Genomic DNA, 16490 nt, shown 5'->3' on the forward strand with positions numbered 1-16490 from the left:
CCAGATGTCTGTGGCTCCATCTCTCATACTGGCCTCAATATCTAATGGATCAACATACCCAGATCAATGAGGAGGCAGTCATTCAAGTTATAAAAACCACTGCTAATAGTGATTATTAAAATATTATAAATATATGAGCTGGAGCTGTGGCTCAGTGACAGAGTGCTTGCCTAGCATGGGTGAGGCACTGGGTTCAATTCTCAGCCCCACATATGAATAAGTAAATAAAAAGTAAAGGTCCATCAACAGCTAATAAAAATATTTTTAAAAATATAATATGTAATTTAAATTTAAGAGATTAAGAAAAACTAGTTATATAAATCTGTTCTTAAAAATGAAATGCTAACTTGAAAATGGAAGTTATTAGTAAATAATGATTGCAAGACTAAAAGCCACCTGCCAAGAACACCACACACCTGGGGTTTCTAAAAGAACAGCCATTTTTGGTGGCATAGATGTGGCTGCACAGAATGGTCTTATAAGAGGGACTGACTGAGTCCACTGAAGACCAGTCTTGGGTACCACTTGTGTGATTTGCCATTGTAGAACTGATTGAATGAGAAGGTGGAATTTAATGAAAATAACATGATATGGCTTCAAAATACATGACATTAAAATTACTCTAGTCCTTATTGGACAGAAACTGATGATACTTTAATCGAAAAAAACTTGGGTAATTTTTCTATATTCTTTCCATTTCTGTAACCCTTTGTTTAAAGATCTTTTAAAAAATGATGTGCTCCCTGAAGGGTAGGTATTGGTAAGAACAGTCACTAGACAACAGGTGCTTATTCCTGAAGACACAGCTATGGTTACATTGTGACCCAATCAAACCTAGACAGCAGTCCTCATCTTCAGCAGCCTTCCTAGTCCATCCAAACACAGATATGCCCCCTTAACTCCCTCCACCCTCTGTGGAATATCACCAGGAGACCCTTGTGAAGTTTCTCACCTTTCCAAGGACTTATTCCCAATCTGCTTTTGCTTCTGATGCCTGCCTACCTTAGAATTCCTGACCTTAGATTTGCCTGCTATAATTTCACTGAGTTCCTATGTCCTGTAGAAAATTTCCTAATCCTTTGGTTCTCACTGCATTCTTCCTTCCCTGTTACATTCTGGAATATTTATTTCAGTGTCACACGTCTTAACACTGCTGTGCATTGTGCAAATATTATACTACCACCACACAGGCAGCCATGATATAATATTTACCATGATATAATATTTAATATTTATAATCCCCACCACATTTTTGTTTACCCCTACCCACACTCACCCACACACTCTTTTTCTCTCTTTCTCTCTCAAACTAGACCTTGAACTTAAAAAATTATGAGATGCACTATATGAGATGCCTCCAAGTGCAAAGGAAAAGGGTCGAAGTTAATTCTTGCCTTTTTTAAGGAAATGAAGTCAAATTTATGGGACAAGTCATGGATATTCAGAAAAACAAATTCTTTTATAATTACTTTTATTTTTTTCTACGATGTAGAGAGAAAACAAAAATAAAAGTAAAAAGCAATGCTCCCTGGACTTGTAGAGGAGGGAGAATCAGAGAACAGAAGAAAAGAATTACCCTTAAGGGAAGATTTTTGGTAGGTATTTATATACTGGCTCATTTAGCATACATTTTTATCTTTGAATATATAAATTATATATATATATATATGTGTATTTTACATGTACTGAGTATTTCTTCTTTGAATCAGATACATTTGAATAAATCATTTTATAAATGGGAGTTGCAACAATTTCAGTCACATGATAAGCCCAACTATAGTCTTTGCTCTTCCTACATATTACTCATTTTTTTTTCTGCTACTGGGGATTGATAATTATTGACCCCCATTGGTTATATAATTAAAGTAGTGTCCTCCCTTCCCCCCAGGAAGGGTTGTCATTTTTTAAATTAGAAATTAGAACTTGCATTCTGTGTGTTTTCTGCTCTTATTATTTTTTTTTTACATAGACCTCTCCTCCAAACCAAAATACTCACTGATCTAAAAATTTCACAATGGTTACCAAATGACTTAAGTTATGTTTGTGGGTTCTAATTTGTCACAAGAAATGAGACATCAAATATCTAGAATACTGAATTATGAAGCACTAATGCAGATAATTATTAAAATATTTTGCATTCCCATTTATAAAATATTTTGAAATTCATAAAACACATATATATTATTTCCATCTAACCTTATAATAAATACACTAAGTAAAGTAGATATTATCTTTAATTTATCATAAAGGATAAAAATATAACTCATTACACGACATGCCACAATCCCAATCATTCCTTAACAAAACTTAATACTCTTAATATTCTGAGGATCTAAAACATGGGCATATAGCAAGTGGATAACTAATAAATATTTGCCAAAATAAATTAGCAGATGTCACACAGTCAGAATTGGAAGTCTAACTAAAACCTGGTAACTCTAACACATCTGTTTACTACATGAGGCAGACTTCATTATTTTTGCATCTTTTAACATCAAGAGAGGCACATATCCAAATAATGTGACTTAAGATTAATCATCATATACTCACTCACTACCATTTGAGAACAGAGATGAACTATTGACTTTGGGTAAATTTAATTCAGTTTAAATCAATAGTATCAAGTATCTACAATTGAAGGACAAGGTACTAAGGGCTGAAAATATGAAGATAAGTGAAGTATTTCTGTTCTTAAGAACACTTTAGTCTAAAAAGGGGAGAGAGAATGTAAATGCAATTTAGGTGATCAAATACTATGATCAAAGTATGCCTAGGAAGCTAAATCCACAAGTAAAGTAGGTAGATCAAAGCTGAGAATGTGAAAGGTACAGTAATTTATGTAGCAATCAAGGTGGGCTAGATACACTACGATAAGAAAAAGTACTTCAATCTCAGTGGCTTAAAACGACAAACCATTTCTTGCTTGTACTATGTGACCAACATGGGTCAATTCTGGCTTCTTTAAATTGTTTTACTCCACCATCTAAACTAATGGATTAGCCACCATTTTAAACCTGTTTGCCTAGGCAGAAAGAGAAGGAGAGATCTAGGAGTTCTCACAGTAGCCATCAAGTGTTCTTTTCACTCACTAATCATTGACTAGAAATAGTCACATGGGTATGCCTCAGCATAAGTGGTCCAGAAAGTGCAGTCCTATCATGTGCACGGAAGACAGAATGTTTAACCAAGTATGCTAAAGACAGACAGCAAGAAGAAAACAAGAACCAGCACATTCTAAATGGTTTCATGCAGGGAACACTTGTTCTAATCTTGCATATGGCTCAAATATTTAAATTAGAAATACTTCTTAAATATGCCTCTTGCTTTAGCCTTCTAAATTATACCCTCTTGTTCATGGTGTCTCTAAATGAGAACCAGGCAGTTCCCTTGCCGTAACCACCGTGTTTATGAGATCCTCTTCTCTTAGTTGAAAGTCCTTTTTACCCACTGCACTGAAGGACTTGGGTTGGTTTTCTGTTCCCCAGCAGCAATAAATATACAGTGTAGCCCAGTTATTATTTAGAGCTGCCAGCTCTTACAGCCTAGAAGTTATAGTCAGTAATCAGGCAATCTCCAAGGAAAGAAGCAAACAAAGTTTGGAGGGCAACATTGTAGTTCCTACAGCAGTGGCAGGAATTATGCAGGAGGAAGGGCTGTAAAAAGGCACAGAGTGGAGAGCACGTGTCCTCCTGTGATGGATGCTGTTGGAGGAAAACACTGGCTGCATTTTTGCTGATAATGATCTGAGGAAAAGGAGCCTGTGGAGTTTGTGTGTGACTCAGGCTCCCTGAACTGTGGAATCTCTATTCCAAGCAATAATAAATGTCAGATATTTTTATACAATGGCATTGCTGTCCAACACACTATGGATCTAACCGTGGTTGATTTCTCTTTGTTTTCTTTTTTCAAAACCAGATAAACTGATTGATTGTTGAAAACATTATGGTCTGCTAAAGAAACAAAAATTGAACCCAAAATCGGCAACAGAAACTCTTACACAATGGGTTTATTTATTATAAAGATGAATAGATGTAATGAAAAACAGAAAAGATTCTGTTGATTCTTTTTCTTTTTTTTTTCACCTAAAAATCTATTATTCTAGACTGTCAAGGGAATAGCTTCAGTAAGTTTCTGGCCCTGATGATTTTTCTAGGCTTTAAATCCCACCATTTGTTTCCAACAGAAAAAGAAAGACAGGACCACTGGACTCGGCAGGGTCCGTGGACTCTGGTTGCTTATTTTAATTCACTATAATATATACATACACTAAACTCTGACAGCTTTAAAACTCTGCAGTCTCCAGCATGTTGATTTTGCTACTCTATATATTTAATTTTCTTTTAAAAACGTATCGTATTTCTCTGAACATTCATTTGCTTTTCAAATTATGGCTGCCTAGCTGAGGCTTGTGTACCAGGTGCCATGTAAAAGCATGTTAAAAGTAGATAAAAGCAATTTACCCTGCCCTCTAATTAGAGATGTCTCATCTTTACCACTGACAATAGCAGTATGCAGCTGTGGCAGTGGAGAGATAATAGGAGCTGGAGCTGGGAGAAATTAAAGATATGCTGGCTGATGCAGAGTGTCACCTCTCCATTGCTCAGCTTGGGTGGGCTTCAGAATGAACAGGGGATTTTAGTATTTCCTCTCCTCTGACTCTGTTCATTTACTTTATAACAGAGCTTTTTTATTTTTTTTAAGGGAGTTATAGGGTAGGTAAGCAGGTTAAAGGTGAAAAGACGCTGTGACTTTCTTAATGACTCACCATATAGAATATATTGTTGCCTAGTTCTATAATTCTCCTACAATTTAACACCTGTTACATATGCATCACAGTATGTAATGTAACAAGGTTGAGAAAATATGGAGAAAATGCACAACTAGAAGTTTGCCATTTAGAAGTGTTATTATAAAGATTCGTCTGATATGTTGTAATCATTTGACATGTGCAGAGGAAAGATAAGTGATAATATTGAAGTACAAATGTTTGGAATGAGTAATTTCAGTGAAATGGTCAGCCCAAGTGAGGGACACAGAGGGAAGGACCATGATGAAGGTGGAAAGCAGCACATGCATGTAAGAACTGTTGAGACAAGTTTCCCCATTGAAGGTGAAGGACCACTGACCAAGGAAAGTACAGTGTTTAATGTAGACCCAAAATTCAATGGAAACTTAATTCTAGATCACATGATGTGATGTAATTCAAATTGCATTTGAGGAAAAATATCCAGGTACATATGCGTACTGATTGTATTTGCAGTTAGAAGGTACTGGATGTAAGTGTATTAAAAGGCAAATTTAAGAAGCAATTTGGAATGCTGATCAGTATAAGAAGCTATGCTATAAATGAGGAAGATTCAATGACTAAAGTGTATAGTAATTAGGTCTCAGGTAGTAGCAGTGGTTGTAGAAATGAAGAGGAGAAAAGATTGAACTTAAGAGAATGTGGAAAGTAGTCAAAGGTTCAGTGCATAAGACTTGATCGATTCCAAAGAATAAAGGCATCAGCATAAGTTGATTAGAGAAGAATCATTATTTAGTATAAAGAACTAAAAAATATAAATTTATGTGGCCAAGTAATGAGTTCAGTGTTCCCTGCTTTAAGTAGCTCCTATAGGAAGTAGAAATGCAACATTGAAAAGATGCTGAACAGTCATGACTGACACTGTAGATTTGAGAGTTGTTTGGCTGGTGCTAGCAACTGGAGTAGACCAAATACATAAGTCCCTCATGAGTAAAAAGAGAAGTGAAATATTAGAGAATGAAAACCACAGGACGTGGTGGTGGGATAGTCGAGTGGAGGGCAACCACCAGTACTAATTGCCAGATAAACCTCAATGGATGACAGCTGCAAGAAGAAACTTGCTTCCATAAAGAGGAAAAAGAAGGGATTTTCCTAGAAATACAAAGGAATTGATGAATCCCTTTGGCAGAATGGCAGTAATGGAAGGAAATTAAAGATCAAGGAAGAATGGACGGTGAGGACCGGTGGCAGCAGAAGGTTCACTTGTTAAATGCAGAAATAAAGTAGACTGATAGCAGTAGCAGGTGTCAGCATCACCAAGTTAGTAAGTTCAATAAAGCTTAGGAATATTGGAGCATTTGCATCTTTTAGCTGGAGTTAACTATATATAGGATGAAATACCAGAGGATGGAATAAAAATGAGATGAAAGTTAAATATACAAGTGCATATATTTCATGTACATATTCATATAACCTTGGGAAATGCATACCTGGTTGGGGGATAAAACTGTTCATTCAAAGATGGCATCTGAATTATCTTAGAAATGAGAATTTTATTTTGTTTTTCAAGACAACATTTGGGTCTATATTTGTTCTCCTTGCTATTGCTGAGAATATTACTAGACTGTGATAAGAGTTACACACACACACACACACACCACACACAAAGTTGTGCTGCTTGGCATAATAATTTTGCATTTCTGGGTGCAACCAAGGGTAAGAGGGGAGGAGGCCCAAAAATGGAAAGAGGCTGGACTCCAGGAATGGGTTTGAGGATATCCCATAAGGTATAGATGAGAGGTGGGCAGAAGAATCAGTAAGTGGGACAGTCCCATTGATGATAATGGCAATAGAAATGTCTTTCTTTCCTTTTTTTTTTTTTTTTTTTTTTTTTTTTTTTTGGTGTGTGTGTGTGTGTGTGGTGCTGAGGATTGAACCCAGGGCCTCTTGTATGCTAGGCAAACACTCTACCACTGAGCCACATCCCCAGCCCAAAATGTCTAAAATTCACCAGGCAACACTTATTAAAGCTTTCAACTTGTGTTTTCTTAAGACACAAGTTCACAACTATATTTCTCATATGTTAAAGTTATCATGAAAAGGGACTTTTGTTTTATAACTGGTTCACAGAGAAACCAGAGTAGGGAGAAGCTATGAGACATAAAGATGAAATCCATGGTTGTCTAGGCAAAATATCAGTCTAATTCCCCCACCCTGAATCTCTAGAAATATTGTGATGGGGTTTTTGAAACAGTTTTACTTAAATCTTGAAGAATAGGACAACTCTAAACAGTGGATGCCTTGCCAATAACCAGGGGCTTACATCTGGGATGTATACTGGGCATGAAGACATAAAATATACTTTGTCAATGACAGTAATAATAATATATCTATTATTTACTGCTTTGTTAATATTGTAACCCTAAGATGTTGACATTAAGAGTTAACTTTGATTTTACACATTTAAAATCATTTACTAGATTACATTTTCCTAAAAATGTAGCACATATCTGAAACAAAATATTGATTTTCCTGGATCTTGTGACCACATACGAAGATAACCAGAAGTAGTTTATTGAAAATGCCCTGCTAAACTCACTTGAGAGAAATTTTAATTAAATAAATTTTGCATTAACAGTCAGTGAGAAGTTACAACTGTTATTTGCAATGAGACATAAAAATGCATCATTCTTTAACAGGAAGTAAGTCAAAATCCAAATGATTTAAAGTGTATACATATAAAGTACATGCTGACATATGCAGATTTAAGTAATAGATGTGTCACCCAAGATTGAAAATTTTTTACCTGATAGAATTAGTAAGAGCAATTATGAAAGTTCTTTAAATCAAAAGTCATTTTTGGTTCCTTCTCTTTAAGAATAGGGATACCTCTGTTTAGGCTCTGATTTAGAATTCTACTCACTTTTTCAAAAGTGGTGTTGCTTAAAAATGGCCAAATATAGCTCACTGAATTTCCTAAGGCCTGATTGCTCTTGCTTTAGCTAACAAGTAAGATATAATCACATATTTTATTATAACTTTCAAAATGAGAAAAAATATTTTAGTTTTCTTTCATCCTCAAATTTTCATTTGGACTACTCTATGTAACAAAAGTAGCTATTTCTCAGCAACTTAGTGAAGCTCTAAGTAACTTAGCAAGATCCTGTCTCAAAATAAAAAGATAAAAAGGGCTGGGGATGTTGCTCAGTGGTTACGTGCCCCCGGGTCCAATCCTCAGTAACAAACAAACAAACAAAAAGAGATCTGAGCCCCCTCTAGACAGATATTTCTTCCTGGACTTTAATGACAGAGACAGTTTTAATATACATTTTCTCAGCAAAACAGAACAGAACAGAAGTGAAATTATTGACCAATTGAACAAAACCTCTGCATGTTCACATATTGAAATATATAATTTGTTTTTGTATAGTATATATACTCAAAGTATTATTATGTCAACATTGAAAGTAAATTTTAATCTTACTTCTGATGGGTATGTACAAGGGTGATTTAAGCCTTTCACATTAATTTATTTGGGTCAGATATCCCTCCTTGTCTCTCACTGAGGTACAATCCAGGTATTATAACCTGTGGCTTGCTAGGATATTTCAGAGTTTGTAACAGGACTAAACTGAAACATTAAGAAAAGAGAGAGAATAAATGAGCACAGCTAATTTTACAAATCCATTCACTGCTGCAGGTGACAGGACAGCATCAGAGACAAGATCAAAACTAAAAGCTTTGAAATCCAGGCTTCTGAGTGCTGATGACATCATGATTAAAGAAAAAAAAAAAAGTGGGGGATCGGGGAAGTGGATACTAAGAGAAGAAGCCAGAAAGAGAATTCAATACAAAGGAGCCAGTAGAGGTGAGTAAAGGTTATCTCCAAACACCAGATGTAATTAAGAATCTAAGGCAGTAATTGCAAAAAGTAAGAAGCACTCGCCACTTCCAAAACATCTCACACACACATGCAGGAATCATATCATATTGACATCATGCAAAGTCTAGTAGAAACCAGAATAAAGCCAAATCTGGGGATACTAGGAGACCAATAATTGGGTGCTGCACTTGGGGGAAATAGTACACTGTTTCCCCATAACTTCAAGGTTTGTACCCAGATCTGAGATTTTCATTAAAATGTACAGAAGAAATCTGTTTCTACCATTGCAAAGGTGATATAAATCAAACAAAGTGGTCTAAATAATAATACCCTGGTCAAACTGGAGTTAGTATTCCCTGATGAGATTTATGCATGGCATAGTTTGCATCTCAACCCACCATGTATGACACGGAGAATTCCCACCAGAGTCACTCTGCCTCAAGCACTCTTCACCAGGGAGGCCTTGGGGGAATAGTACATGAATGTATAATACCAATTTGCATGTTAGCATGGCTTGCTGAAATTCAAGTTAGGCAGTGGTCACACTACGGTAGTGAAAAGAACCCAGGTTTTGGAGCTGGACAGAACTGGCTTAAATCTTCCTTCTCTGCTACTAACTGTGTAATCTTGATTCTGATATTCAACCTGTCTGTGAATGTGAAAAATACACACATGGAAAATACCTGGCAAACATCTGATTCATGTAGATGCCCATGATCTGGTCATTTTTGTTTGCTTACTTAGAAATTCAAAAGAAAGTTTCAATAGAAGTGGATCAGACAGGCAGATCCCAGCAAGACTGTCTCATGCACAGCCAATTGTGCCAGGGCAGCTGGGTAGCTTGCAGATAGTACAAAGGGTCTAGAGGCAGCATGGAAGGCATACAGTTTATTGGGGAGAGCTTACAAGAAATCAGAGACTGCTCCAGGAAGTGCTCAGTGGTGACAGGATGACAGAGAGCACCTTTGTCACTCACAGTTCTTTGCCAACAGTACCTCTTCTCCCTCAGGGTGTTTTGTCCAGTGTTAGCACCTGGATGAGTGACATGTGTCCTTTCCACAGTGCTCTCCATTCTACACCAGTCAGTCCTCACTCAGAGAGGAGTTTTATATCTTGGACTGCAGAAGCAGGTTATCATCAGCATTAGATTGTTTAGTTAGCTTTTATAACCAGCATCCTAAGGAGCAACTACATGAGAGAAAGTAACTTTTTACAGCTAACACTTACTTGTGCTGGTTCCCAGTGTGTATAGAGAAAGACAGTGTCCTTCAGGAGAATATATATCTGAGCTTTCCAGGTCAGGATTGCTCTTATTATTCCCTTAATTTGGCTAGGTCTTTGGGAACCCTGAAAGGGGAAATTCAGGGACAAGGCATTTTAGTGTCCCCTTTGCATTAGGGATGATACAAAGGCCAAAGCACTTCCTTTGTTTTAATAAAAATACCTGAATATAGGAAAAAGAAAAGACTTCTCTCTTAAGGTTGAATAGATAAATTAAAGAACTTTTGTTGCTATTTTTCACTCTCTTATCATCTATTTGCCTATAAATAGGTTATCTGGCACTTCAAATTCAATATGTCCATATAGCCCTTATAATGTTTGTCAGTAAAGCAATTCTTCCTCGCACATTCTCCATGAACATTAATGACACCAATAGTCTTTTAGTTCTTCACTATGTCAAAATGTTAGTTACTATAGACTTACAACTGTTATTAAATGTGAGATGATGCAAGATCCAGAAGTCATAGTCAATTCTTCAGGAAAAATTTAGAAATATACCAGACTTTTAGTTTGCCACAATGGCAAGGATGCTGCTATTCAAATGGAGTGGATAGGGACCAAAGATGCTAAAATATCTGCAATTCTTATCTTTGGAAATGACATTGCAAATGTCACTGAAGCTCCCATGGAGAAATGTGAATAGTCCACCTCTTTAAAGACTTTGAGTCCATCTTGTACTTTTATGCTCATTTCCATTGCGACACCCCAGGCCTCTGCGTTACCTTGAGTTGTGGGATGCTACTGTTAGAAAGAGTCAGAAGGTAAGCTAGATCAGGGAACAAAGGCTAAAAAAGGTTAATTGATCCAAGTTACATGTCTATTTGGTTACACAGTTTGTAACCGTCAGATCTGTGGCCTCTTACACTGATCACTTACCCTTACCTGAGGTTAAAATCTCATATAATTGTTCTCCACTTTCAAATTCATCCTCCCTCTACAGGGCAGAACTGATCACTAAATCATAAAGAACCATTACAGAGCATCATCTTTCAACTAACAGCAGCCCTCCGTATTTCTCTCATGCTTGTTACATACACAGTCCTCAGCCTAGCACCCTGAATCACCTGTGATCTGGACCATGAGATCTTTTATTGGTGTTTCACCCTATTCTCCTTCTGCCTTTTTTTGAGTGACAAACTGTCCTCCTGGCTAACTCCCAAGCACATATTGGGCATTTATATCTTCCCTCAAGCTGCTCCATTTACCAAAAATATTCTCCACAGTCCCTCTCTGTCAAATCCCTACTGATATTCAAATGTCTCCTCCTCCAGAAAACTTTTGAAAAAAAAATTTCTTCAACCTGTGTTCTTTCTCTGTCACCTTTAATACTTTATAACTATAACAGAAATTACTATGGTCTGCTAGGCACTATAGCTATTCAAATCTTTGTTCTTTTTGAGGACAGAGACTAGCTAAAATTGCATAACCTTAGCCATGCCATGCTTTGCACCTATAAGGTGCATGGTAAAATGTCTGGAGATGGATACACAGAGCCTCTAATCTGAGAAAAGAAAAATCAGAAGAAAAGAAAGCTTTCCACCTTTAGCTATTCACCTGAGAAAAGCTTCAAAGCATTTCTCACTCTCGCTTCAAGACTCCTTTTAACATTATAATTGAAATTCACTGGAAATGTGTTTCAATTTTAAAGAAAACAGAAGGGAATGACATCATCCCTGTTCTTCCTGTTGCCCTCAATGAAAGTTTCATTTATCTTTGTCATCTAACCTATGCTGTCAGCAGTAAGGATGGAAGCCTCATTAATACAAATCAGAGCAGGTTTTCTATCTGGTAAATGAAAACTCCTAACATATCCTCAAGACAATTGCAAAGCATCTAACATCCTGGATAACTGGCACTGCCAAATGGAAGTCACTGGTTGGTTTAGAATTGGGTTTAGAACCATAATTTTTGAAGGCTAATCTTTGTAAAAATCTTTCTAACTAGTCACTACTGCACAATCTGAAGTTTAGCTAAAAGTAACCAATAAGGTAGAGCTGAGCAGAATCTAGTAAAACTCTTGATATATTTGAGCATGTAAGTTTTTTTGTGTATATATATTAACAATAAATCTGTTCTTATCTTCCTAATAACCTATGCATTTTTAGTGCCTTTCATTTCCTTCCTTTCTTCCTCCTTTCCTTCCTTCCTTCCTTCCTTCCTTCCTTTTTTCCTTCCTTCCTTCTTTCCTTCTTTATTTCCTTCCTTTGTTTCTTCCTTCCTTCCTTCCTTCCTTCCTTCCTTTTTTCCTTCCTTCCTTCTTTCCTTCCTTCCTTCCTTCCTTCCTTCCTTCCTTCCTTCCTTCCTTCTTTCCTTCTTTCTTTCCTTCCTTTGTTCCTTCCTTCCTTCCTTCCTTCCTTCCTTCCTTCCTTCCTTCCTTCCTTCCTTCCTTCCTTCCTTCCTTCCTTCCTTCCTTCTGTCCTTCTTCTGGCAGTTGAATTCAGCGTTGCTCTAGAAGTGACCTACATCCTACATTCTCGGCCATTTTTTATTTTTTATTTTGAGACAGGGTCTTGTTAAATTGCTGAGGACCTGACTAAGTTGCTGAGGCTGGCCTGGAACTTGAAATCCTCCTGCTTCAAACTCAGAATTGCTGGGATTACAGGCATACACCACTATACCCAATTTCTTAGCATTTCTACATGAAAAAAAAATCACAATTAGGTCCAAAATAAGCGAGTTAAAATATATGGCTGGAGTTTTTGAGTGTAAGATCAAAGAAACAAAAATATTTAAAGACCCTATAATCCAATTTAGAAGAACAGAACCTGAATCATCAAGTGGAGCTAAGTGGCCTATTGTTTTATGTCAATCTTTAACTTCTGAGTAATGGACTGAAAATCAAGTTGCTGAGTCAGTTATGAGTTTCTCAAGTTCCTAGATTGTTTTGTACAATGCTGAAACTTGATAATAGTAGAATTTAAATTACCCAATTTTATACAGTTGATTAGATTTCTGTTTTTAGACTAGAAAGATTTTTATGGGACTTTTCTCTGAATTTAGTACAGAATTAAAAAATTGGGGTTCTTTTGAACTGAAAGGATATGATGAAAGGTAATCATTATACTATGCTGTAATTTAATCTTTTCCTGAAAAAAATTTATACCTTAACTTTGGAAAAGTTATTGCATAATATTCAAGAGTTGCATTATTTTAATATTCAATCTATAGTAAATTGCTTACAAGGTTTATCATCTAAACTTTAATCATATATTTCTGAAGTTTGGACAACAAACCTTTTAGGCAAATTATTATATCATTTTATTTATTACTCATATCATTTTGTATATTATATCATAAGATATTTGATTGCATTATACTAAACTGTGTTTTGTTTAAATAGAGTTCAACAGTAAATAGGCAATCTGAAAAATTGTTCTGCCATTCATTAATGGCTTACATTGTTTCCAGAAAATTCTTTTTTGCAGAAAAAGGGCATGCCACTTCTCTGCTGGATGCTCCATCAAGTCATGTTTACTGTAACCAGGAGATGAAATTTCCAAACAAACCCTGGTGTTTACAGCACTTGGAGAGGCATGTGGCCTGCCATTCCAGTCTCTAACAAGCATGAGCCCCACCTGCTTTTTGGCTTTGGCTTAATAAGTTGGTTGGGCCACAGCACAAGTGTGAGAACATGAGAATGTGAGATGCCACAGGCCAGGTGACATGCCAGTGCTGAAAAGCTGGTACATGGCAGGGTATCATTGTGTACATAGAAAGGCCACATGCCACACCAAAATGTAGCAGCCACTTCTCCCAAATTAGATGAATAATTTTCTTTCCATTATGTTCTCAAAAACATGTTGTGAAACAATGAACACTGAGCTAGACTAAGTACAAAAGTTCAGGGTTTCAAATGAGTGACAAGTGAATATTCATATTTATTTTCAAGTGATTGACAGGTAGAACTTTTTTTTTAAATCACTCTTATGCATGATTTGAGAAATACTTCTTTGAAGCAATAGAAATCATTCTCATAGGTATGTCTTCTGATGTGGTCAGATGCTGCAGAGCAGCAAATAACATTTCTTTTTGGTCTAAAATAGCAGGAAAGAAGTTAGTAGAAGAAATGTCCTAGGATTTTATAAAGTTCTTCTTAGCTTTCTCTGAATTTCATACTTCCATGTGCTATCACCAGGCCCATGCTGCTAACACCACTGCAGCTGAATTCATTTCAAGTGTTGGCAGGAAAGGATAAGGAAAAAAAATAATTACACTTTTAAAATTCTGTTGGGTCTAGTGTGGGTTACAGAATTCATAAATGTCCAATGTCAGGTAACCCAAGGTATTTTCAGAATTCTGACTCTACTGTTGAATAAGTATATGAACATGGAAGTTTAATGTAATTTCTATGCTTTATTTTCTTCATCTTAATGGAAGACTCAATCTAAGCTCAAAATACTGCTGAAATTTTTGAAGTTATTAATAGGGATTTCTTTCTTGAGGAGGAGGCATCCATGGAAATCCTGAGAATATTTGAAGGACTTTTGTCTGTGCTATCCCAAATTTTAAGGAGGAGAAAAATTGTAGAATTTATAACTATTAGCATTTTTTCTAGAATGACATATTTTCAAACATATAGTTTTATTCTATTTATTTTTTCATAAGTTTATTCACACACTGAGCTTCCAAGAAGCAGAATCTCTCTCTCTCTCTCTCTCTCTCTCTCTCTCTCTCTCTCTCTCTATATATATATATATATATATATATATATATACACTTTTAATAGATTTTTATATAATGCTAGATAGGAATCAAAAAAGATTTTTTAAAAATTATTTGAATATGTGGAAAACTGTATGATTCTAGTTTGTAATTTAGATTTATATACTATACTTCTTGACACTTACAACTGCTCCATGACTCCTAAAATAATTGTGCAGGCTTCCATGTGGGACTGAGCGTATCTTATAGGGCTGTGGTCTGGGTTTTGGTTAACGGATTTGGGGTACCAGGTATGGTTCACCTTTACCAGGAACATAGCATTTTCCTGATCTGTATAAAGGAGAGACCACTGATACCCTGCCATGCTTATAATACTGTGTTCCTAATAAAGGTGTTTGGGGAAGTTTATTTATTCCCTTTCTGTTTGCTGAGTAAATTATTGCTTGTAAAAGGTTATGCTTCTCCAGAGAGCATTAGAAATAAAGTCCCAGTTCTTTTGACCCAAAGTCTGGGTGATTTCTAGCATCTTTTAAGCCTGGAGTTTTAATAAGAATGTCATCCCTTTGAAGTAGTCTGTGAAATAGAGATTTAAAGCTCAGGAACTGCCTCTTGATGAACATGTGGACTGAGATAGCAAGGGGAATCCTGAGACCTCGTGGAGACAGCTTCCCATTAGAGCTCAGGTATTAGTATTCAACAGAGCGTGGGTGAAACTTTGCAGACAAAGTGTGGTTTTGAACACTAGATCTCCAAACAGAACATTCAGATAGAACTTCTGTACTCCATGTTTGAAAAGAATAGTCCGACCCTGGCACGGTTGTTACTTATTTTAGTATGTGTATTTCAGTAGAGAACCGACAGGAAAAATGTACATTATCCTTGCTTCAAAATATTGAGTATTTGTACTGACCCTGTATGTGAATTCTATAATTTCTAAAACACTTTACAGGTAGTATGGAAGTCAAACTAGTAAACCAAATAAAAAACACACAGGTAAAGAAAACATTTGGCAGGGAGTCATTCCTTTAATCCTCTCCTTTTGGTCTTAATTTTCTTTCATTGTCATTCATGTTTTTCCATACTCTTACATGTAATAATTTCCTCTCCTTACACACCATACATATTCAGTCTCATTTATGGGGTCATCAGGATGTCGTTCTCCATTTTCAGCTGACTGCATCCTGGTTTTTTTTTTTTATTTTTATTTTTTTTTATTTTAGTTCATTCTCTTTGATACCTGAGAAATGAAGTGGGCGAAACACCAGGAAGGTATTCATGATTAAAGATGGAGGAAGATTAAAAGATTACATCCTATTTCACATCTGCCTAAAGCAGAAGCAATGTTGATCCCTTCTCTTGAGTCTGAATGCATATTTAGAGTCAATTGTGCCATTTTTAACCTTGGTACAGAGATTAAGTGAGGCAGGCAGAGAAGCCTACCATCACTATGACACATTAATGAATATTTGATGAGTTGACCAGAGGAATGTCAGCGTGGAATGTGTCATGTTAACTAGAAATTATTGCATTATGACAATAAACAAAAAGAATCAATTCTGCTTCAAGACTAGAAATTATGATTAAAATAATTGAATGAAAATAAACAGAAAAAAAAGAGCTAATATTTAAATTAGTGAAGTATATTCTTTAATGATAGTTACCCTAGTGGCAGCTAGAGGGAATGATGGGTGAGGCCATTTGAAAAACGGAGAAAAGATATGTTCTTGTTATAACCTTGTATATAATCATTTGCTAGACCCTAATTCAATTTTTTTAATATTAGAAAGGGGAATTTAATGCATGAAAACATAAATTTGTTATGTTAAAGATCACCTCATGATATATTCAGACACAGGTTTTATGATGAATTTAAAACAAGAAATTGAACTTACAAGAAAATAAAAATGTGTTTAGATTTTC

At 35.9% G+C, this 16490-nt stretch overlaps 1 long non-coding RNA gene across 1 annotated transcript; it reads left to right on the plus strand.

The window, feature by feature from the left end:
- The first annotated feature begins 1492 nt into the window (after nt 1-1492).
- Nucleotides 1493-8575, plus strand: LOC124992916 (uncharacterized). The gene is made up of 2 exons (XR_007103818.1): nt 1493-1595; nt 8445-8575. It is a non-coding gene; the product is annotated as an uncharacterized LOC124992916 (long non-coding RNA).
- The last annotated feature ends 7915 nt before the right edge of the window (nt 8576-16490 follow it).

This window comes from Sciurus carolinensis, chromosome 1 (genome assembly GCF_902686445.1).
Source record: "Sciurus carolinensis chromosome 1, mSciCar1.2, whole genome shotgun sequence".
Classification (NCBI taxonomy): domain Eukaryota; kingdom Metazoa; phylum Chordata; class Mammalia; order Rodentia; family Sciuridae; genus Sciurus; species Sciurus carolinensis.